At 40.3% G+C, this 23,904-nt stretch overlaps 2 long non-coding RNA genes across 2 annotated transcripts in view; one reads left to right on the top strand and one right to left on the bottom strand.

Annotated features, from left to right (window-relative positions):
- Positions 1–8,407: 8,407 nt before the first annotated feature.
- Positions 8,408–10,568, top strand: LOC123585655. Its single transcript, XR_006706346.1, has 3 exons — positions 8,408–8,524; positions 8,681–8,755; positions 9,318–10,568. It is a non-coding gene; the product is annotated as an uncharacterized LOC123585655 (long non-coding RNA).
- The window catches only part of LOC123585654, a 152,917-nt gene continuing 137,535 nt past the window's right edge, over positions 8,523–23,904 (bottom strand). The window contains exons 6-7 of the long non-coding RNA XR_006706345.1: positions 19,073–19,198; positions 8,523–8,960 (exon numbers count right to left, since the gene is read on the bottom strand). This is a non-coding gene — a long non-coding RNA (uncharacterized LOC123585654). The remainder of the gene's footprint in view (positions 8,961–19,072; positions 19,199–23,904) is intronic.

Genomic DNA, 23,904 nt, shown 5'->3' with positions numbered 1-23,904 from the left:
AATAGTATTAATATGCCACTTGTTACCAAGGCCTAGGTGAAACATCCATTTAAGCCAGTGTTCCTTAAAATTCTGCATTATACCACCTTTGAGAATTTGGTAAAAGCTAAGGAGTGTACTCCCGGGAAGTTCATATACCTAAAAACTCAGCCCCATTGGTACAGTTTTTCAACCTTGGCACTACTGACGCTTTGGGCTAGATAATTCATTGTTATGAGGGGCTGCCCTGGGGATTGTAAGATGTGAGGCAACATCCCTGTCCTGTACCCTTTTGAAGTCAGTAGCAGCCTATCTCCAGTTCTGACAAAAGAAAAATGTCTCCATACCTTTCCACATGTCTTCTGGGGGTCAAAAAACTCCCTTGGTTGAGAACTGCATACAGGGTGTGGTATTATAGTAACTATATGTTGGTTAGGGCATTTGAAATCTGAAGGGAAAAAGGGAAAAAAGCAATGGATAAGATTCAGCATCTGAGAAGTGACAAACAGTAAAGGAAAGGCGGATGAATTAGCATTACTACCAGCTGGTGTCCTACTTATTCTATAGAAATGTGGCAGCAAATGGGATATGAACGCCTTGGAAGGATTTTTATACACATTTCTGCTTTTAATTGTGAATGCTGCAGTATTTCTACTGACTGGTTTTCTTCTTCTACCTTTAGAAAATTACTCTAGGTTAATATGCAATAAGCATGTGCCTATTTTCAATCCAAAATCACAATCAGATTAAAATGCTTCTCTGGAGACTTGAAAAGACTGATTTATTTGTATTCATGTCTGATTTTCAGGGCTGAGAGAGCTGATGGTTAATCAATATATTATTTCTCAAATGAACGGATTATTCTGAATCACTTTTCCCAATTTATCTGTGATATGTAGGTTAATAGCTAAATATAGGAAAGTGCTTAGCTTAGAGAGGTTCGTTAGAGTATAAAAGAGGCAAGGTCCTGGCCCCATAGGTCCTTCCACTTAGTGATGCATAATAATAGCAATAATGACAACAATAACTCAAAACAAAAATGTTCCCTTTTCTATATCTTATTCTTCTAATCGACTTCTTATTGTGATTTCTCAGGGCAGGAACCTCTGTTTTCCCAAAGGAATCTCATTCATTGCTGTGGCTTTAAAATAATGAACTTCGGGGGTGCCTGAGTGGCTCAGTCGGTTGAGCATCTGACTTCAGCTCAGGTCATGATCTCATGGTTTGTGAGTTTGAGCCCTGTGTCAGGTTTTGTGCTGACAGCTCAGAGCCTGGCGCCTGCTTTGGATTCTGTGTCTCCTCTCTCTGCCCCTCCCCTGCCTGTGCTCTGTCTCTTTCTCTCTCAAAAATAAATAAACATTAAAAAAATTTTTTTTAATAATAAAATAATGAACTTCAGATGACCCTACATCTATCTTCTAGTTCAACTCTCTTCTGATTTCTAAATTGATATATCCAAATGCCTATTTTCCATTTCCACTTGAATGTTTTATAGACATTTCACATTTAATACCATATGGTATTGAATCAAAGAAGCTATTGATGGTAAATCACATTTATCTCCACCAAGATAAAAAAAAAAAATACTGCCACTTGTAATGGCATAATGCTAAGATACCCTTGATTGTACAGTATATCTCAATTTCAGAGATGTTAGAATTGGTTTTTAAAATACTGCAATTTATTAGAATAGCATCAAAAAGAATAAAATACTTAGGAATAGCTTTACAAAGAAGTGCAAAACTTATATTCTAAATGCTACAAAACATTGTTGAAAGAACTTAAAGAAAACCTAAATAAATGGAAAGGCATTCCATGTACATGGATCAAAAAATGTAATATAAAACTAGCAATATTCCCCAAATTTATCTGCAGATTCAGTGCTTCCCCTATCGAAATCTCAGCTGTCATTTTTGCATAAATCAACAAGCTTATTTTGAGATTCACCTGGAAATTCCAAGGAACTCAGGGTAAAATAAGAAATAGATTTGGTCTTCAACCCCGTTCCCAGCACAAAGCTCCTAAACCCTTGGAATTTCCTGAGTGATAGGAGTGTCTTTTGTCATTGATAAGGAGCTCCTTTCGAGCTTACCTGAATTTATGCTAATGCGTGGCTTAGGGTGGGGCTCCTAGATGGTCTCCAGATAGGACTGGTGAACAAATCAAACAAGGGAGTAGAGGATTAAAACTGTCTTTTTTTTTTTTTTTTTTTTAATGTTTCTTTTTGAGGGAGGGGTGGGAGGGGCAGAGAGAGAAGGAGACACAGAATCTGAAGCAGGCTCCAGGCTTTGAGCTTAATCAACTGAGCCACCCAGGAGCCCCGAGGATTAAAACTTTCATCAACAATAGCCAGACAATTGAAAAAAGCCCAAGAGTCCATCAATAGATGAATGGATAAAGAAGATATGGTATATAGGGGCACCTGGGTGGCTCAGTGGGTTAAGCCTCAGACTTCAGCTCAGGTCTTGATCTTGTGGTTTGTGAGTTGGAGCCCAGTGTTGGGCTCTGTGCTAACAGCTCAGAGCCTGGAGCCTGCTTTGGATTCTATGTCTCCCTCTCTCTCCTCCTTCCCCTGCTCACACTCTCTTTCTCAAAAACAAACATTAAAAAAAGAAGATATTTTATATAAATATATATATATATACACACGCATATATATTCCATTATATGTATTATATACGTATTCCATTATATATATTATATATATATTCCATTATATATATTCCATTACATATATATTATATACATATATATGTATATATAATATATATGTAATGGAATATTACTCAGTCATCAGAAAGAATGAAATCTTGCCATTTGCAATGACGTGGATGGACCTAGAGTGTATTATGCTAAGTGAAATAAGAGAATGGCAAATGCCATTTGATTTCACTCATCTGTGGAATTTAGAAATTAAAACAGATGAACATATGGGAAGAAAAAAAAGGGAAAGGGAAGCAAACCATAAGAGACTCTTGACAATAGAGAACAAACTGAGGGTTGATGGAGGTAGGGAAGTGGGGGATGGGCTAAATGGGGGATGGGTATTAAGGAGGGCACATGTTACGACGAGCACTGGGGGCTATATGTAAGTAATGAATCACTGAATTCTCCTGAAACCAATGTTAACACTATATGTTAACTAGAATTTAAATAAAAATTTGGAAGAAAAAAAAAAAAAACAACCTTTCAGCCCTAACCACCAAGCTCTAGGAAGGCAAAGGGAGGGGGCTGGAGATGAAGCTCTATAAAAACTATTGAGCAAGATTAGCTGAGCTTCCAGGTTGGCAAACTCATCTACATGCTGGGAAGGTGGCACACCCCAGTTCCATGGGGACAGAAGCCTCTGCACCTGGGACCCTTCTGAACTTTGCCCTATGTACCTCTTTATCAGGCTGCACATCTGTATCCTTTATAATGTCTTTTATAATAACAGTTTAAACATAAGTAAATGTTTCTCTGAGTTTTGTGAGCTGTTCTAGCAAATTAATCAAACCTAAGGAGGTGATCATGGGGACCTCTAATTTATAGCAGGTTAGTCACAAGCACAGGTAACAGCCTGAACTTGCTACTGACATCTGAAGGGGCGGGGGTGGTGGCAGAGGGCACTGTCTTGTAGGACTGAGATGTTAATATCCCCGGGTAGATAGTGTCAGAATTGAGTTAAACTGTAGGACACCCAGCTGATGTTGCAAAATTGTTTGATGTTTGGAAAACCTACATGTCTGGTGTCAGAAGTGAAGTAGTGTTGTTCTGAAGTATTGGGAGTAGAGGAGACACGGGGAGGAGGAGTCTGCTCTCTCTTTACATCAGAATAGCCAAAACAACGTTGAAAAGAGGACCCAAGCTGGACGACTTACCCTTCCCAATTTCAAAACTTGGCTGTAAAGCTACAGTAATTAAGACTATGGCACTTGGAGAAGAACAGACATTTGGGGGGCACCTGGGTGGCTCAGTCAGTTAAGCATCTGCCTTCGGCTCAGGTCATGATCTTGCTGTTCATGATTTCAAGCCCCACATCAGGCTCCCTACTGTCCACGAGGAGCCTGCTTCAGATCCTTTGTTCCCCTCTCTTTCTCCCCCTCTGCTGCTTGCACACACACTCTCTCACAAAAATAAATAAAAACTTAAAAAAAAATTAAAAAAAAACCAGGCATTTGGTCAATCAGATAGACTTGAGAACCCAGAAATATTCACACTGATTTCAACACAGATGCCAAGAAAATTCAACAGGGAAAGAATAGTCCTATCAACAAATGGTGGGGGAACACTTGGATATCCACATGCAAAAGAATGAAATTGAATCCTTATCTTATGCCGTACACAAAAATTAATCAAAATGGATCACAGACCTAGGTGTAAATGCTAAAGTATAAAATTTTTAGGAAGAAAATATAGGAATAAATCTGCATGACTTTCAGTTAAGCAAAGCTTTCTTAGATATGACACCAAAAGCATTCATGACAAAAGAAGTAACATATTTAAATAATGGGTAACAAATCTGAGTAGATATTTCTTCAAAGAAGATATACAAATGGCCAATGTATACAAGAAAAGGTGCTCACTGTTATTAGCCATCATGGAAATACAAATCAAAATACTGAGATACTATTTCACACCTACTAAAATGGTGGATGTAATAAAGACAGGAATTACGTGTTGGAGTGGATGTGGAAAAAATGGGACCCCCATACTTGCAATGTAAAATGGTGCAGCCTCTTTGGAAAATATTCTGGCAGTTCCCCAAAAGGTTAAATATAGGGCTGCCATACGATTCAGGAATTCCTATTCTAGATCTATACCTGAGAGAAAGGAAAACATACATCTACTCAATAGCTTGTACATGAATGCTCAAAATAGAATTTTGGCTATTTGTAATAGGCAAAAAGTAGAAACAACCCAAATTTTCATCAACTGATGAGTTGATAAATTAAAGTGGTAGATATATATATATATATATATATACACACCATATATATATATATATATACACACACATCATATATATATACACACACACCATATATATACACATTTTATATATATAATAATTATATATTTTTATATTATATAATTTATATCATATAATAATTATATATATAATATGGAATATATATAATATTCCATTTAAGGAATATATATATTTAAAAAAAAATAATCCCTAAATGGAATATTATACACCCATAAAAATGCATGAAGCACTGAGACATATTACAACATGGCCAAATACTGAAAACATTATGCTAAGTGAAAGAAACCAGTCACAGAAGATCATATATTGTGTGATTTAATTTATATGAAATGTCAAAAATAGGCAAGTCTTTAAAGATGAAGTAGATTAGTGGTTGCCTAGGGCTGGGAGAATTGGAAGGAGATGGGAAGTATATGGTAATGGGTACAGACTTTCTTTTGGGATGATGAAAATGTTTTAAAATTGACTGTGGTGATGATTGCACCACTCTGAATATACTGCAAACTACTGAATTGTGTACTTTAAATGAGTGATTTGTATCTTATGTGAATTATATCCCAATAAAACTGTTACATTAAAAAAATTTTTTTAATGCTTATTTATTTTTCAGAGACGGAGACAGAGACAGAGTGTGAGTTGGGGAGAGACAGAGAGAGGGAGATACCGAATCCAAAGCAGGCTCTAGGCTTCGAGTTGTCAGCACAGAACCCCACGTGGGGCTTGAATTCACAAACTGTGAGATCATGACCTGAGCCGAAGTCGGATGCTTAACTGACCAAGCCACCCCCCTACCATGGGGCCTTGCTATATGCCCTCCCCTCTCTTGTATGCCCTGCCCTCCCTTCCAGTATGTCTACTTTATATTCCTTCTTTAAATTCCAGCTAAAATATCACATTCTCAGAAAAGCCTTCCTTCCTTGAGCCCCCATCTAAATGAGGATTCCTCTGTGTGGAGAAAAAGGAACTCTCATACACTGTTGGTGGGAATGTAAACTGGACAGCCATTGTGGAAAACAGTGTGGAGGTTCCTCAAAAAATTAAAAATAGAGATACCATATGATCGAATAATTCCACTATTCGGTAGTTACCCAAAGAAAACAAAAACACTAATTCAAAAAGACATATGCATTCCTGTGTTTATTGCAGCATTATTTACAATAGCTAAGATGTGGAAGCAACCTAAGTGTCCACTGATAGATGAGTGGATAAGGGAGATGTGGTACACACACACGCACACACAAGTGTGCACGCACATTGGAATATCACACAGTCATGAAAATGGATGCGATCGTGCCTTTTGAGACAACATGGATGGACCCAGAGGGTATTATGCTACGTGAAATAAGTCAGAGTGAGAGAGACAGATACCACATGATTTCACTCATATGTGGAATCTAAAACAAAAATAAATAATCGAAAAGCAAAATCAGACCTATACATACAGAGAACAAGCTGATGGTTGCCAGAGGGAAATGGTGAGATGAGCAAAATGGGCGAAGGAAAGAGGGAGATACAGACTTCCAGTTATGGAGTAAATACGTCATAAGAATAAGACGCACAGCAGAGGGAATATAGTCAATAATATTGTAACAGCAATATACGGTGACTACACGTGTGGTGAATATAGCATAATGTGTAAACCTGTCAAATCACTATGTTGCACATCTGAAACTGATATAACATTGTCAATTATACTCAAATAAGAAAATTAAAAAAAAGAGAGAAACACAAATACAAAAGGCAATTCTAAGAAAGGGAAGCATTTTATACTGTCGACTATGCTCATGAAAGTAAAAATATTGAATAGCAAAGAATAGAAAAGCTATAATGGAGTGGGGTGTGGAACAGTATTTGAGTGGATGGCGTCAAGGTTATTGATTCCTTTAAGGGTGGCTAATGAATGCAGGAAAACCTTCAGGTACTTACTTTTACAAAGAGCTCCGTTGGGGCACCTGGGTGGCTCAGTCGGTTAAAGCGTCCCACTCCAGCTCCAGCCACGATCTCATGGTTCATGAGTCCAAGCCCCACACTCAGATCACGGAGCCCACTTGGGATTCTCGCTCTCTCCTCTCTCTCTGGCCCTCTCTTCCTCACGCTTTCTCTCTTGGTCCCTCAAAATAAATAAACAAACTTAAAAAAATAATAAAAAGAGCTTTGCTGAGGTGTAACTGACACACAATAAACTGAATATACTTAAAGTGTTAACAAATAAACAGACAAGGATTCGTCTGGTTTAGTACTCTTGTAGCACTCTGTACTTTTCATTCTTAGTAATTTATTATAAATATAGACATCATATTCACATATATATAAACATGTATGTATATACATATACAACCAAATATAATTATATATATAAGTTCGTGGAATATATGTAAATTTTTCCTTTCCATTTGACTCCTAAAACAATAATATGTAACATTTCTGTATTGCCTACTCTCTACCAGGTACTATTACACATACTTGATAGTACTTCACACATTTTCATTCATGTAATTGTGTCAATTAAGTAAGTTACCCAAGATTACATGACTAGAAAGTGGAAAAGATTTTTTTTTAAGTTTATTTATTTATTTTTGAGAGAGATCGCGTGAGAGAGCGGGAGTGGAGGTAGGGCAGAGAGAGAGAGGGAGAGAGAGAATCCCACCAGCGCAGAGCCCAATGCAGGCCCGATGTGGGACCCAAACCCACCAACGAAGAGATCGTGATCCCAGTGGAAGTCGGACACTTACCCAACCACCCAGGCACGCCGAAGGTGGAAAATATTTGACCCCGGCAGTCTGGTTCCAGAGCCTGCTCTGACTGTTCTACACCACAATGGAAGGCCCATAGCTCCCTGGTTACCCCTGTGTAACCAGCATTGAGCACAGGGCTTGGCAGGGTGTAAGCATCAATAAACACTTGTCGAATGAAGATACACCTGAATGGTCCCTCCATTAGAGGAGGTTAGAAGTCCTCCTCTAAGTATCACAGAGCATGCTGTAATAGCATTTACACAGCGATAATAATGTAGATATGGATCTAACCACAATTATAACTACAAATTTAACTTAATTGGGAGGATGCAGGGATGCGAAGTCGAGGCAGGATGGGGCCAAGGAGGTGGGAAGAGCACTGAAAGCGAGCTAAATTCTTGCTTGCCACAGTGGGAAGTCCTTGGATGATGCGTAACACTGAGAAAAACTTGCAGGAAATGGTAGTATAAGAATATTTTGCAGAAGTGTAGAGGTAAATACCAAAAGAATTGACGGACAGGATTGTACACAGCTGTGGCTGAAAAGAGAGAAAACGGCAGGCAGGAAACTGAAACTGTTTTTCCTAATTAGCCTGGTAGGACTAGTAGGGTGTTTTAACTGTGTGCGTGCGTTACTGTGACAAAACAAAAACTAACTGAACAAAATAGTCTGCGTTTCTAATCATTTTCTAACCGTATCTGTTTCCAGGCAGTATGTATGTCTTCATAGTGCTCGGTGCTTCAGAAAGACGGATGAACAATTCCGGGTATTATAATGAGTCCAGGTTTTATTAGCACCTTGGCATCTCCCTGCACTTAGTCTCTGCTTCTCATTCCAGGTAAGGACATGCCTTGGCTTCCCCTGTTCCATTTTTCTAGTTCTCGGCGTACCGTCTTTATCTTTAGACTCAGGGCAGCTGAATGAGCTAGGGGGAAAAGTATCCAAAATGTAATGTGCCTGTCCTTGCTGCCTTTGCATTATTACTCTTAAACAGGTGGAAACACCAAGACAAAACAGAATGGAGTGTTTCATTCTTCCCCAGACAGCAATTCATACAGATGTCTATTGGGTGAGGGCCTTTGCCTTGATCTTAACCAGAGAGCTGTCTTGGTCTAGCTGATGGCTTTGATTTTGTCCAAAGTCCACTGATTGCATTGGTGGCGGCAGGCTGATTCCATACGGAGAAATCTGTCCTGAAAATGACTCCTGTAGTTTCCCCTGACTTCTGCTGATCTGCAGAGACATTTTTCTAACGTCTCCACTTTGAACCATTGCTTTGGAGGAGAGAAGACAAGAAAAAAGCATTTAGTTGCACTCTGAAATGTAACTACTTTTTGGCTGAGTATGGTTATTAATGTTTCTAATTACATGCTTAATTATATTCTGTGTTTGATTTTAATAGTAGTTAAGCCATTGAGACTCCGGAGAATGTTTAATGGTTAATATTCCCCAGATATAAAATGAAAGAGGGGGTTTGAGTGACTTCCCAGACCCCTCTAGTCCTTGAACGTCTATGACTTGATGACTCAACATGAACTTCATGGTCTTTTAAAAGAACTCTATTTATGAAAGGCAGAATTAAAACCACTCCAAACTCCATCCAGCTGCATTTTTTTTTTTTTTTTTTTAAGGTATGCTTCACACCCAGTGCAGAGCCCAGTGCAGGGCTTGAACTCATAACCCTGAGATCAAGACCTGGATGCTTAACCAACTGAGCCACACAGGTGCCCCACCCAGGTACAGATTTGAAACCAAGGGTGCTCACTATTTACATAGAAGATGACAATGTAGTTTCTGCGTACTATAGGAGAACTCTAAGTGTTTGAGGGATGGGTAGAAAATAGTGTGAAGAAGGAAACACTTGTTTGAAACTAATGTCACTGTGTTCATCATGTTTTTTGTTTCCCGTGTCTTACGGCGTTTCAATATTTGGGAGGCCTTCCAGCCCCAGGGAGAGACTGCCCCTCCCGGTGCTAGCTACTTCCTGAGGATAATGGCAACCTGCCTAGAACTATGCCTTCTGTATGCACGTATAGTCTTGTGTGTATCCCCTCAACACTCTCCCTGACTCTCCGACAGCACACCAGTGTTAACCCCGACCTAAGTCATCCCAGGGCCAGGTACCAGTCAATCAGAGATCATCCCTATAGCCCCAAATTGGCCTGAATTATTCAAACTGGCTAATTCTAAAATGTTTGCTCTGCCCAGCCTTGACTTTCCTACACAAACCCCGATAAAGGCGCTAGCCTAGGCTTTCCCCTGGCTTCTGCTTCTGTGTCCTAACTACAACCTGGTACCCACCCTGTGACTCTGCGTGGTGTGGTGGGCCCCCTTCTCTGTGCTAATGTAAGTAATAAACTCTTTTTTCAATGGCATTGACCTCGCCATATCATCATTCCATTACTTCCATAAATTAAAATCTCATGGGTACAAATGAGACAATGATCTACATTCAGTGTTTGTTGAGTGTGGAAACTGGGAGAATTCCCTGGCCTCCATGTTCTTTGTAGGTATGGTTGGCTCACCTGCTTAGGACACCTTACAAATGATAATCCAGACTTCTAACTCAGTCCCCACGCAGGCCATGTAGCTTTATAGCATTTCATGATCGCGCATCCAACCCCGAGACTGGGTCAAATTCTCAAAATAAATGTTTTATCTTAAAGTATAATGTGACAGGCATGTGGGGATAGAGGTGGAGAATGACAGATAATCACTTCAGCTTCTTATTTTGGAACCATTAGTCATAGGACATGCCCTACTGAAGCTAGTTCCCTAGTATTGGGACCCATATAAAACTGAATTCATAAAGTAGACATCCAGATGGCTAGCAGACACATGAAAAACTGCTCAACATCACTCATCATCAGGGAAATACAAATCAAAAGCACAATGAGATACCACTTTACACCTGTTAGAATGGCTAACATTAACAACTCAGGCAACAACAGACGTTGGCGAGGATGCAGAGAAAGAGGGTCTCTTTTGCACTGCTGGTGGGAATGCAAACTGGTGCAGTCACTCTGGAAAACAGTATGGAGGTTCCTCAAAAAATTAAAAATAGAACTACCCTACGACCCAGAAACTGCACTGCTAGGTATTTATCCAAGGGATACAGGTGTGCTCTTTCGAAGGGACACATGTACCCCCATGTTTATAGCAGCACTATCAACAATAGCCAAAGTATGGAAAGAGCCCAAATGTCCATCGACGGATGAATGGATAAAGGTGTGGTATATATATACAGTGGAGTATTACTCGGCAATCAAAAAGAATGAAATCTTGCCATCTGCTACAACGTGGAGGGAATTACAGGGTATTGTGCTAAGCGAAATTAGTCAGAGAAAGACACATATCATATGACTTCCCTCATATATGGAATTTAAGATACAAAACAGATGATCATAAGGGAAGGGAAGCAAAAATAATGTAAAAACAGGGAGAGGGACAAAACATAAGAGACTCTTTAATACAGAGAACAAACTGAGGGTTGCTGGAGGGGTTGTGGGTGGGGGGATGGGCTAAATGGGTCAGAGGCATTAAGGAAGACACTTGTTGGGATGAGCACTGGGTGTTGTATGTAGGGGATGAATCACTGTAATCTACTCCTGAAATCATTATTGCATTGTATGCTAATTAACTTGCATGGACACTAAACACTAAAAAATAAATAAAAAACTGAATTCACGATTATGTCAAGCCTCTTATCGATGATAATAGCTATAATTTGGCCACTTACTGTGTGTCTCTAATCCTCACATCAGACCTTCACAGTTAGGTCTGATTATCCCCAATTTTTTGACGAAAAAACTGAGGCTCCAAGAGGTTACTTTTGTCACTGTCACACAGCTACAGGGTGGGGAGCTAGTAAGTAAAAGGGCCAGAACTGGGAATGGAAAGCTGATTCTAAACCCTGCCTTCTTTCCCCCACACCACACTGCCTCAGGAATGCATTCCAGCGTGGAGAATTTCTGTGCCTGTGAACTGCTGATGCCCTGCATCAGACTTAAATAGTGGTTACCATGGGCAGCAAGCTTCTCTCTGTTGCCACGACTATGCCCTGCTGCTCTTTTGGGTGCCACAGGGATATCTCTTATCATGTCTGGCTCTTGTTTCTTAATCTGAAAAAACAAGGGATTTGGAGTAGACAGCTGTCTTTTATGATAACAACTTGGATTCTTTTTTTTTTTTTAATTTTTTTTTTTTTTAACGTTTATTTATTTTTGAGACAGAGAGAGACAGAGCATGAACGGGGGAGGGGCAGAGAGAGAGGGAGACACAGAATCCGAAGCAGGCTCCAGGCTCTGAGCCATCAGCCCAGAGCCCGACGCGGGGCTCGAACCCACAAACCGCGAGATCATGACCTGAGCCGAAGTCGGACGCTTAACCGACTGAGCCACCCAGGCGCCCCACAACTTGGATTCTTAAAATACGCTGGTAACTTTGCTACATCTGATGTATGAGAAATTTATATTTTATAGCCTTCTTATTTCCAAAGTAGATTTGGAGTACCCAAATACCCAAGTGTTCACTTTATTTAGCTGACATTTTAACTTTTTTTTTTTTCTTTCTTATAATTTCAGAAAGTCAACAAAGAACATGAATTGGTTAACCTTAAAGAGAGCTATCTTTAGTGGCCTGGAATTTAAAGGACAAATAAGAGAAGGATGTCTTTAATAAACAAGTGATGTGTCATTTGGGACAAATGCAGCGTGACATGTGGGTTCCTCCAACACAGTCATCAGGATACTTCAGCATACCTGGCATACTTCACATTTGCAAGGTGTATGTGTGTGTATGCGTCAACCTTAGTGTTTAATTTCACTACTCGTCCGTCTCAGCAGGGCTTGTGCTTCCGGCGGTCTTTCTGCCCGTGAGGACAAGTATATACACAGATTCTTCTTGTGCCTGATCTATATTTTGACATGTGGCTTACACAGGTCAGACGTTTGGCTCACCAGAATCTGTGACCAGGGTAGTATATTATTATCTGGCCCACCAGGGGATTGGACCCAAAGCGTAGCCAACTTTTCTCACCAATCAGTTCAGGAAATGTGACATTTTCACATCAGCTGGGCCATTCATGCTACTTCTTTGTGTCTCCGTTTCTACATTTTTTTCCCCCAGAGATAATAACACCTCCGTGACACTTAATGGAAGCCAATATTTTGCCCGATAGAATATGTTGACTGCAGGCTGTTAACTGGCTTGTAAGATAATCCAATTAACTGGAGAGAAAGACAGTATACAATGTTAAAAACAGTTGCATTGATTAAAACCTAATTACAACTAAGTTGAAAACTGGCTTTTTTTAAAAAGAACTTTTTCAGTTTGGAGGAAATTCAATAGGGGGAAAAGAAAAGGAAAGAAATTGAAAGAAATAGGAAGAGAATTTTTCCTGTTTTTGAGTCAAAACTTTTTGAGGAAACATATCTATTCCAACCCCTGTTTTTCTTACTCATCAATAAAATGCAGCATCCCATAAAATTTGCTATAATATGATGCTCCAGAGTTCTTTAATTATCAGATAAAGTCTCTTATGCTGTTACATTATTATTGTAATTAGAGTGTACTTTTCAGCTGGCCCAGCATTTTTTTTTTCATAATATAAATGCTTAGTCTGATTTGTGATCAAAAAAGCGGCAGAGTTAAAAATTCAGGTCATAAACATGTATTGAAATGGGAATGAAAGTAGCAGTTCCAAACTATTGGAAATGCGGCTGAATAAGCATTTACAGCAGGGCGTGATCCTGAATAATGCCAATATATCTGGTTGCTGCCTCGTTGGGAAATGGATGAGTCGACTCGCTAGACAAGTCCAACCGAGACTCACATGAGGTTCTGAAACTATGGGACAGCTCTCGCCTTCTGCTCCCATAGGATGATGTTTGTCAGCTTAAAAAAAATTGCCAAGCACTGTGTTTTTCAATAAGACAAAACGGGCCATAGGGTTCTAATGTCAGAGCAGGGCTTTGGTATTATCAGTGGAGTTCGTTTCTGAGAGCAGCTGACTGATGTTCTGCATTTTCCAGCTGAATACTTCACATGCCATGTCACTGACTCCCTCACACCAAAACCTCAAGTGTCCCTGTGCCATGATGCACCTGCAGAATTACTAATGGACAGTCATTTTCCACCCTCTAAACATATGATCAATCTATTTGCTAAAAGGAATTCTGGCTCCACAAATGTGAGTTTTATTTTCTTATTCATCTTCTTCCTCCTTCCAAACAAAAAATAAGCTAGACAACTGTTGAAAATTTCTTACATCATTCCTGCTTCATTGCCATCCCAAAGTATGTGTCAGAGAGGGGAAATGTAGAGGGACTGTCTTAATTCAGTGTGCAGACTAATTGGGAATCCCTCTGGAAATTTATGGAAAACAAATCAAGGACTGCTCAAATGAAATAATCATGAGATTGATCCTATATATAAAACATGTTGATTTCTATGAATAACTCAAAATATCTAATCTGCTTACTTATTGGCCTCTTTGTAATTATAGGGAATATTTTTTTCTTTTTCTCTTTACATCATTTACTTCTGTTACTTTGAATTTGCCTTCACAGCAGGTAAAGCATTTCCTTAATGCTTTTTCCGTAAAAAGAGTAGTATTTAAGGATCTGTTAGGAAGGAATTTAGAAATAGAAGAGTCCTAAAGTTTGCAGGAAACCATCAAAGACGTCCAAATAGCCAAAGCAATCATGAGAAAGAAGAACAAAGCTGAAGGCACCATGCTCCCTGATTTCAAACTATATGAAAAAGCTATAGTAATTAAAACAGTGTGATATGGGCATAAAAACAGACACATAGATCAATGGAAAGGACTAGAGAGCCCGGAAATAAATCCATGCATTTAGTCAATTTATGACAAAGAGTCAAGAACGTACAATGGGGGAATGACAGTCTCTTCAATAAATGGTATTGGGAAAACTGGACAGCCGTGTGCAAAAGAATGAAAATTGACCACCACCTTATGCCATATACAAAAATTAGCTCAAAATGGATTAAAGATCTGAATGTAAGCTCTGCAACCATACACTATGGAAAACAGCATGGAGTTTCCTCAAAAACTTAAAAATAGAACTAACATATGATCCATCAATTCCACTTTTGGGTATTTACCTGAAGAAAACAAAAACACTGATTGGAAAAGATATGTGCATCCCCATGTTCACTGCAGCAGTATTTACAAAAGCCAAGATATGGAAACAACCTAAATGTCCATCAGTGGATGGATGAATGGATAAAGCTGTAGTATATATATACAATGGACTATTACCCTGCTATAATAAAGAATAAGATCTTGCCATTTGTGACAATATGGATGAATCTTGAGGGAATTACACTAAGTGAAATAAATTAGACAGAGAAAGGCAAATAATATATGATCTTTCTTATATGCGGAATCTAATACATATATATAACATATATATTATAAATATATATATTATATACATAATATATATGTATTATAATATATATATATAATATATATTATATATATATATTATATATATATATATATATATATATATATATATATATATATATATAATATATATCTCAAGCTCACAGCTCTGGAAAACAGATTGGTGGTTGCACAAGAGGGGGTGGGAGAAGGTTGGGGGTGGGAGCAATGGATGAACTGTTTTGTGAGGTTTTTTAGCTTAAGTAAATTGAGTTTTAAAAAAATCTGTTACTAGTGGTGAAGCATGGAGAAGCTCCACAGCTGCTGGGCACTGGTGGGAGTGGGGAGGCTGTGGCCACGGTGAGCCCAGTGGGGGTGGGAGATGGTGCATTTGGTGCATCCTGTGAACAGTGAGAGGGGAGAACTGCAAAGTCTCTCTCCCAGAAGAAGGAAATTGTGCAAAGGCAAATCAGAATAAGCACCATTTTTTTTTTTTCTAGTAGCAAATATCCTCAGGCAGAGATTGGCGTTCAGATTTAAATCGGATTTAAATCACCCATTTAGTTCTATGTCTCGCAGAGTGAATTTCATGTTAAAGGTCTGTAGGTCTTTTCTATTAACAGAAGTAATCAGCTATTTGCCATTATTCATTTAAATTAGAAATGTGCATGTTTTCTGTTGAGTCCTTTCCTCTGCCACCTGGTGGATTTTACTTAAAACTGCAGTAATAATGTCCTGAGTTGAACATGTCAGCTGATGATGTTTTATGATTTATCTCATTTGAGTTTTTCCAAGTTTGATAGACACTGTTAATAAACATTTTAAAAACACATCATTGGATAATAATATAAATTTCAGGGATATCTAGGTCTATTTTAAGACACTCTAAAATTGTTACTGTTCAATTATTTTTACTTAGGCCCATTTCTCTGAAGAAATGGAATGGTCATGACTTTAGGTTATTGTCTTGGTTAAGGTCTCTAATTTCTTTTGGAGTTTTTATTTTTTAAATTTTTTGTGTTTACTGCTTTTTGAGAAAGAGAGACAGAGCACAAGCAGAGGAGGGGCACAGAGAGAGGGAGACCCAGAATCTGAAGCAGGCTCCAGGCTCTGAGCTGTCGGCACAGAGCCCTATGTGGGGCTCAAACTCATGAACTGTAAGATCATGACCTGAGCTGAAGTCAGACGCTTCACCGACTGAGCCACCCAGGTAGCCCTACCATCTTTAGTATGCTTTTTACCTCCCTCTTTACCTATTTTGACCCTTTTGTATTTTGTAACTTCTTCAAATAATTCCTGGACTGAAGTTAAAAATGAAATTAAGCTAGTTTAGTATACTGTTTAAAACATTGATATTAAAAGAGAAAGTCACTAGTGGTGTATATAGAGAGAGACGGGGTGGGGGGGGAACAAACAGAGACGGAACACAAGAACAGGTTAAATATTGTTGTTGTCCAATCAGAGTAAGTAGGCTTGTTAACCAGCGTTATTCATAATAGCCAAATGGTGGAAACAACCCAAGTGTCCATCAACAGAGGACTGGATAAACAAACTGTGATAAACACATGGGATAGAATATAATTCAGCCATAAAGAGGGAATGAGATTCTGACACATGGATAAGCCTTGGAAACATGATGCTAAGTGAAATAAGTCAGACACAAAAAGACAAACACTGTATGGTTCCACTTATGTGAGATATCAAGAATAGAAAAATTGGGGGTGCATAGGTGACTCAGTCAGCTGAGCGTCTGACTCTTGATTTTGGCTCACAGTTGTGAGATCGAGCCCCACATTGGGCTCCCTGCTGAGCATGGAGCCTGCTTAAGATTCTCTCTCTGTCTCTGTCTGTCTCTCTCCCTCTGCCCCTGCCCCCTGTTCATGATCTCTTTCTCTCATGGGGAGGGGGGGGGGCGGGAAGACAAATTCACAGAGACAGAAAGTAGAATACAAGTTTCCAGGGCTGGGAGAGAGGGGAATACGAAATTATTGCTTAATGGTTATAGAATTTCTGTTTAGGGTGATGCAAGAGTTTTGGAAATGGATTATGGTGATGGTCACACAACATTATGAGCGTACTTACATGCCACTGAATCATACACTTAAAAATGGTTAAAATGGTAAACATCATGTTGTATGTATTTTACTGTAATAAAACAAATTTTAAAACACATTAAATATCATTCTTTTATGATTAAGATAATTAAAGTCATTACTCTTAATGGGCTGTCAGTAATTGTCATGCGGTTTTCCCATGAGGCATCCCAGAACTCATGCCACATAGTTGATCATTATAAAGAAGATCATATTTTATTAAAGGAATAAAGTTATAATCGAGAGTTACATTTGGGAGTACATGAGCAAGGAAGCAGGAATGTGTAAGTTTCAGAGATGACCAGAAATATGCCATAAAAGCCAAGACGTAACAGTTGTCAAGGCTTAAGACTATTGTGTATGTTTACACACGAGATAGAGAGGGCATTAGGGGAAGTCAGCACCTGACTCCGGACACCCACCAGGGCAAGGGTGACCCTGTGCAAGGGGTCTGGTAATGTCAAATATGGTTCAGGAAAATGGCGTGCCTCAGAAGACAGAACAGTGGGGCAGAGAATCTGGAAATCTGGAAAGGGAGCCATGACAGAGCCATAAAATAGACATCTGGGAGGCCAATATACGAGAGCCAATCTCCCAGCCACTGGGAGGGACAAAAAGCAGGACTCTAGTTCCAGGGAGGAGTTAAGAATCTACTCAGTTTTATAGATCAAGAACTTGGAAATAAGGAAAGCTAGCCTAAGTTTTGATAATATTTATATCCTTCAATTTAACAATTTGTTTATAGGGAATTGATTCCATAGAAGTAATTATTTAGCACAAAGATGTAACTATTAATACAAACATTTTAATAGCAACAGCACTTAAAATAATGAAAATTACTATTAACTGAAAGGCACAATAATAAGGAAATCCATACAACAAAACATGTAGTCATTAAAAATCCTATCATGGAAGAAATCCCAAAGGGTTGTAAATATGGTTTCGTTTCTGTAAATACTAAAGACTGTTCTTTGGTTAGACAGTACTTATGTAAGAACTCCACTGGAAAAAAATAAAAGGAGATTACACTGTCAACATTTTATATCAGAAGCCCTCCATGTTACTCAGAACTTCTTTTCATCGCAGAGAGAGATCATGGGATAAGAGAGGTCTTTCTTTTGCTCATTTCATTCATGTTGTTAAAATGTTTTATTACCTTTGTATGCTTTACTGAAAGAATGCTTTTATAAAGTCTTGCATGGATGCAGAGACCCCCAAAAAAAAAAAAAAACCTACACAAAAAACGTTTGCTTCTGTTATTGCAAAGGGGCTCTGCTCGGTAATAAATACCAGCTTCATTCATGCATTCACTGAACACCTACCTTGTGCCCAGTTAACAGTAGACAGAGCCCTTGTTTATAGGTTGCTTACACTCTAAGGCAGGGAGGCAGACGACCAATCAGGACACTACGCATGACTGTGGGCGGTGATTGATGCTATTTACAAAATAACAGGAGACAGCAAGACTGGAGTGGCCACTTCCGGGACAGTTCAGGAAAGGCCTGATGACCAGCTATGTATGTCCACTGGGTGGAAGTGTCCTGCACTTGGCACTTCTATTGAATAATAAATCATGTCATTTCATACAACATATTTATCTGCTCTGCGTTCAAGTATGGCAGGAGGCAGGTGGTGTATTATTGAGAAGGAGCTTTCAAGAAATGTCATTCTTGACTCACTTCACAATTTATTGAAAAGCCAGAAAAAGTATTACCAGATCATTAATCCAGACGTTACAAAATGAGCTTCAACATTTTTCTGTCCGGAAAATGTCTAGGACACGACTCTAAGTGGATCCTGCCCCAAAGCTGCTAGACCAGGGTGCAAATGCCTAACTGTGGTGCCCAGCCAGCGTGCCAACTTAGCCCGTCCTCTGCCTCACCTGTCCTCCACCAGACTCTGCTGTGCCGGTGCTTCTGCTACTGCCTCCAGAGTTGATCAGACTCATTCATTCAGTGGGCATTTCCTGAGTGCCTAGTGCACACCCTGTGCACACAGAGCTTGTAGCCTAGTAGAAAAGGCAGACAATTAAACAAGCAATTACAACAAATTGTAATCATGCGATAATAAGCTGCTTCAGGGATTCTGAGCATAGAGCACATGGAGAGTCATGAGAAAAGGGAAGCCAAGGACCTGCCAGTTCTCTTTACCCATCATTTTTCTAACAGAACATTTTCAAACCTACACTGAGGCGGAGAGAATAACAGAATGAAGTCCCATCTCCATCAGCCTGCTTCAGTGACTATCAATTCATGGTCAGTCTTGTTTTCTCTATACCTCTTCCATTTGATCAACTCTCCTCCCCTACTCCTTGGATTATTTTGAAGCAAATCCCAGACATGGTTTTATTTGAAAATATTTGTGTATTTATTTTATCTTCAGCTCCTGGTACAATATCTGCTCATGGTAGGCACTCACTGGCTAAACTAATTTGTTTGCTAAACCAATAAACACTTGAGTGGGTGGAAGAAAGGCACATATGAAGGACATTGTCTGCCATATTGGAGTTTGGACTCAGTTCTGTGGCTGCTGGGAAGTCAATGCAGGGTCTTGAATCAGAGAGTGACATAAAGTAGTCACTCTGTCTAAAGTGGAGAAAGAATTAGAGGTGGAGGCTGCATCCACAGAGGGATTTTTAGGAGGCTATTGTACAAATCCAGGCAACCAGATTACAGTTATGTGTGGGAGAGGCTGAGTAGCTGGAAGAAATGAAAGGGGGCTGGGGAGGAGGCTGGAAAAAAAAACCCAAATTAACACCTAGAGATAGAAAGAGGAAGAGAAGGAACATAGCCAATAAGGCAGAACAACGAAAAAGAGCCAGAGAAAGAAGAGGGTAAGAATATAAACGAGAGGATGCTGAGGAATATGGAGGGAGAGGGGGGGCATAGGACCAGGGGCCTGGCAGGTTCTTACGTTGATCTCACTGTGCCATGCTGGGCAAATGCCCACTGAGAGGAGGTGGCCCATTTCCTGCCAGTTCTCTTTGCCTCTCTGGATTGAGTGCCAGCTATTCTCAAGCCAATATTTGATCCAAGAAGGGAGGAGGAAGGGAGGGAGGGAACAAGGGAAGGGCAGTGCCAATAGTTCTCAGGGATTTGCGGGTATCCTAGAAGCATCTGGGCAATGTGAGAGGAGGTGAAATCTAGGCAGGAAAAGAGCTAGCAGGAACCAGACTGAGGGGGAAGAGCCTCCAGCCAACTGGGAAGAGGTTCAAGGCTAGGTCTTCTCTCAGAGGGAGCTGGAGGGGGAACAGAGCTCTGGGCAGATGACCAGTGTCCCTGGCACATCCAAGTGGTATTTAATAGAATGCAGGCAGCTCAAGGATCCCATAGATACTGGCAGCAGGGGAGGGGGCAGCCACCCTGTCCTCAAGCACACACTGAGCCTCAGGTATGGAAGCCACTTGTTGTCCCTACCCCCCTCTGCCAGACTTTCAGGTTCAAGGCCTTGGCAAAATAGATCTTACAAGTCAACAAACAGCCTTTAGAATCCAAAGCTCGGCAGGAAGGGGATGAATATTTGAGATATTCCTATTTTCTAAACCTTATATGTCTTAGGGGTGCTGTGAAGGATTTCCCTCCATACAGCTGCCCTCTTACCACATTGCTTCCTCAGTGGTCTTAGGTGGGTAAGACCTTGGGTGGTGGCTGACATTCATTGGTCAAGTTTGTTGCCGGGGCAGAGTGACTGGCCATAGCTCCTCAGCAAGGATGAGTTGACTTTATTCTTCTCCTTCATTTTCCTTCCAGGCCAACCAGAGGCTGCCCCCTGCAAATGTGTTTACTTTACAGATTCCACCTTCCCTTGGGTGGAAGCTGACCTTTGACCGGGGTTAGCAGACCCATTTGGGCAATGACCCTGAGGTATGCTCCCTGACCTAACTTTCACTGGCAGCAAAGGTGGAGTTTTGTTAGCTCTCTGCTACCTCTTCTGTCCAGAACTTGGGGACTTGCTCTTCCTGGATCCCTGGCGGGCCTGGAAAATGCTATGGGCAGCCAGGCTTCTGCAGGCAAGCCTTGGCCTCCAGCAGAGGAAGAAGATGTCCTGGCCTGCTCTGTCATTCCCTTGGGGCTCCTGGTGGCATCCCTGACTGTCTTTTTGGCTTCTTTGTGATATATGTGGACAAGTTTCTCCCCAACTCTTCATGGAGATATTTGCATCAAAAGAGAAACTAACAGCAACAGTAAACAAAAGGGACCACAAGCAAGGGACTGGTGGATGTTATTCAGATTCCCTGTCCCAAACCACACATATTTTACAGAAAAGGGAACAGCCACCCTTAGTTTATCTTGCTCAAGAACACTGATTGCAATCTATTATGTACTTTGTTCCTGTAAGACGGATAACCTGTATCACTGCAGGCCCTGAACTGGGAAGTTCAGTCCCCATTTGACAGTTTTCCTACTTCTCTCCTTGTCCCTCCAGATGCCGCAGGATCAGATCAAACATGAACCTCTGCCCTTGGGTCTGAACGTCTGGACTTAAAACCGGTGCTTCTAGTGGTACAACATAGTAATAGCTCAGCGTGTGTTAGCAGAGAATAGTTCTGGATAATGACATTTTCTCTAAAACGTGACAACTGAATTCCTGAAGTTCATAGTGTATAGCCATTTTAAAAAGAAAGCTTTCAACAATATGTACTCATTACCCTGCCTTAGTTAACAGAGTGGGCTGGAGCAAGCTTAAACTTGTGTTAATTTAGAATTGCCATTGGATGCTCCTGATATCATACTTGGCCCATGGGAGAACGAAACATAGCCTGTTGCTTCTCTGACTTCCATCACATTACCTCCTAGCCAGCCATCTGTGTCCCTGCTTCTATTTCAACAGTCCATGTTTAATAGTCAAGTTTAATAGTCTTTCTTTTGTACCACTCTCCCTTTAGTAAGCTCTCTAAAGCCACAGATATTCATAGAATGAGAATTTTTAGAGCTAGAAGGAAATTGGAGCTCCCAATTTGTCACCAAGGGCAGGACTGCAGGTTGCTAAGGAAACCTGACAATCCAGTGTTGGTACCACTAAGTCAAGATCGCTTTCTCTGTGCCTCTGAAGGAATCAATTATCAAGACTTTGTCTCAATTGGCATTGTTGAGGTCAGTCTTGTAAACTAATTTACAGCTTATTTTCATGGTCACTGTTAACCTGGAACCAGGCCCAAGGAGGAGAACACTGCTCCACCCAAATCCAATCCCACCTACCAGAAGTGTCATACACAGAGATTGGAACTCTCTAAGTTCCCATCCACAGTTCATGTGCCTCTTGAGTCCATGTGAGATCGAGCCATAGGTAACACTGAGCATTTAAGATGTGTATGAAACAGTCCGAGCCAAAGATTAGGGAATCGTGATGAGAACAGGAGAGTGTCCAGATCCTCTCCGTTGTTCCAACATGAAAATTGGCAGGTTTGGTGACTGGCTTCTGGGTGAAGTAGGGGGATGGTCCCAGATAAGCCAGCTCTCTAACTTGGGTGTGGCACAAACCAAGACTTAGAGCACACAGGTAGGAGCTATTTTAGAAGTGTAGATAGCAGGTTTCTCTTTGTGCACATATTTCAGGGGATGTGTAGGGGAAATATAGTCCCTGGCTAAAACACTCAGACTGTCACTATTCTGGAAGATGTTAATGGAATTTCTCCAACTCTGAAGATCCTGTGGTAGAAAGAAGCAGGACACATTGGTTCTCTTGGACCAGGTTCTTCCACTAACCAGCTATGTTTCCCTAAGCATGTCATGACTTTCCTGAAATTTCTGAAACATGTTTTACATATTTAATGAGAATATTTTCAAGGTCTGTTTTTTTTTTTTACTTTTTTTTTTTTTTTATCTTTATTTATTTCTGAGAGAGAGAGAGACAGCGTGTGAGCAGGGGAGGAGCAAAGAGAGAGGGAGACACAGAATCCGAAGCAGGCTCCAGGCTCTGAGCTGTCAGCACAGAGCCCGATGCAGGGCTCGAACCCAAGGACTGTGAGATCATGACCTGAGCCGAAGTCAGACACTTAACCTGACTGAGGCACGCAGGCGCCCCTCAAGGTCTGTTTTAACTGTGACATCCATAGCCAGGTCTCCTTTTCCAGGGTGGTATATTCAATCAATGCGTTTATGTATTGCCACTGAGACAGCTATGTTGGCCTCACACTCACAGCCTCATCAGCTGAGTCTGGTAGAATCTTTGTCTATTGGGTATTGCCCGTCGCGTGCGATTTGAACCTAGCGGATTATGTGCTGGTTGCTCTGCGGTAGCTGGAGGACTTAGACTTCTAGCACTGTGCTAATTCACTTGCCTTACCATCTCTGCCACTTATTTGCTATTGTGCAACCTTAGGAAGGGTCTTTTGGTTTTGGTTTTGCTTTCTTTAAGTGGTGGTAAAAAAATCACATAATATAAATTCACCATTGTAGCCATTTTTAAGTGTACAATTTAGTAGCTTTTAGTACGCTCACAATGTTGTGCAACCATCACCCCTATCAAGTTCCAGAATATTTTCATGATCCCCCAAGGAAACCCTGTACTCATTATGCAGTTATTCTTCATTTCCCCCTCCCCCAACCCCTGGCAACCAGTAACCTGCTTTCTGGCTCTATGGATTTGCCTATTCTAAATTTTCATATAAATGGGATCATACAATATGTGTCCTTTTGTGTTTGGCTTTTTCACTTAGCATAATGTTTTCAAGGTTCATCTATGTCGTATATATGAACATATATATATATGTGC

The sequence above is a fragment of the Leopardus geoffroyi genome, chromosome C3 (genome assembly GCF_018350155.1).
Source record: "Leopardus geoffroyi isolate Oge1 chromosome C3, O.geoffroyi_Oge1_pat1.0, whole genome shotgun sequence".
Taxonomy (NCBI): domain Eukaryota; kingdom Metazoa; phylum Chordata; class Mammalia; order Carnivora; family Felidae; genus Leopardus; species Leopardus geoffroyi.
The sequence above is the reverse complement of the archived record's forward strand: the minus strand, read 5'-3'. Positions and strand labels throughout refer to the sequence as shown.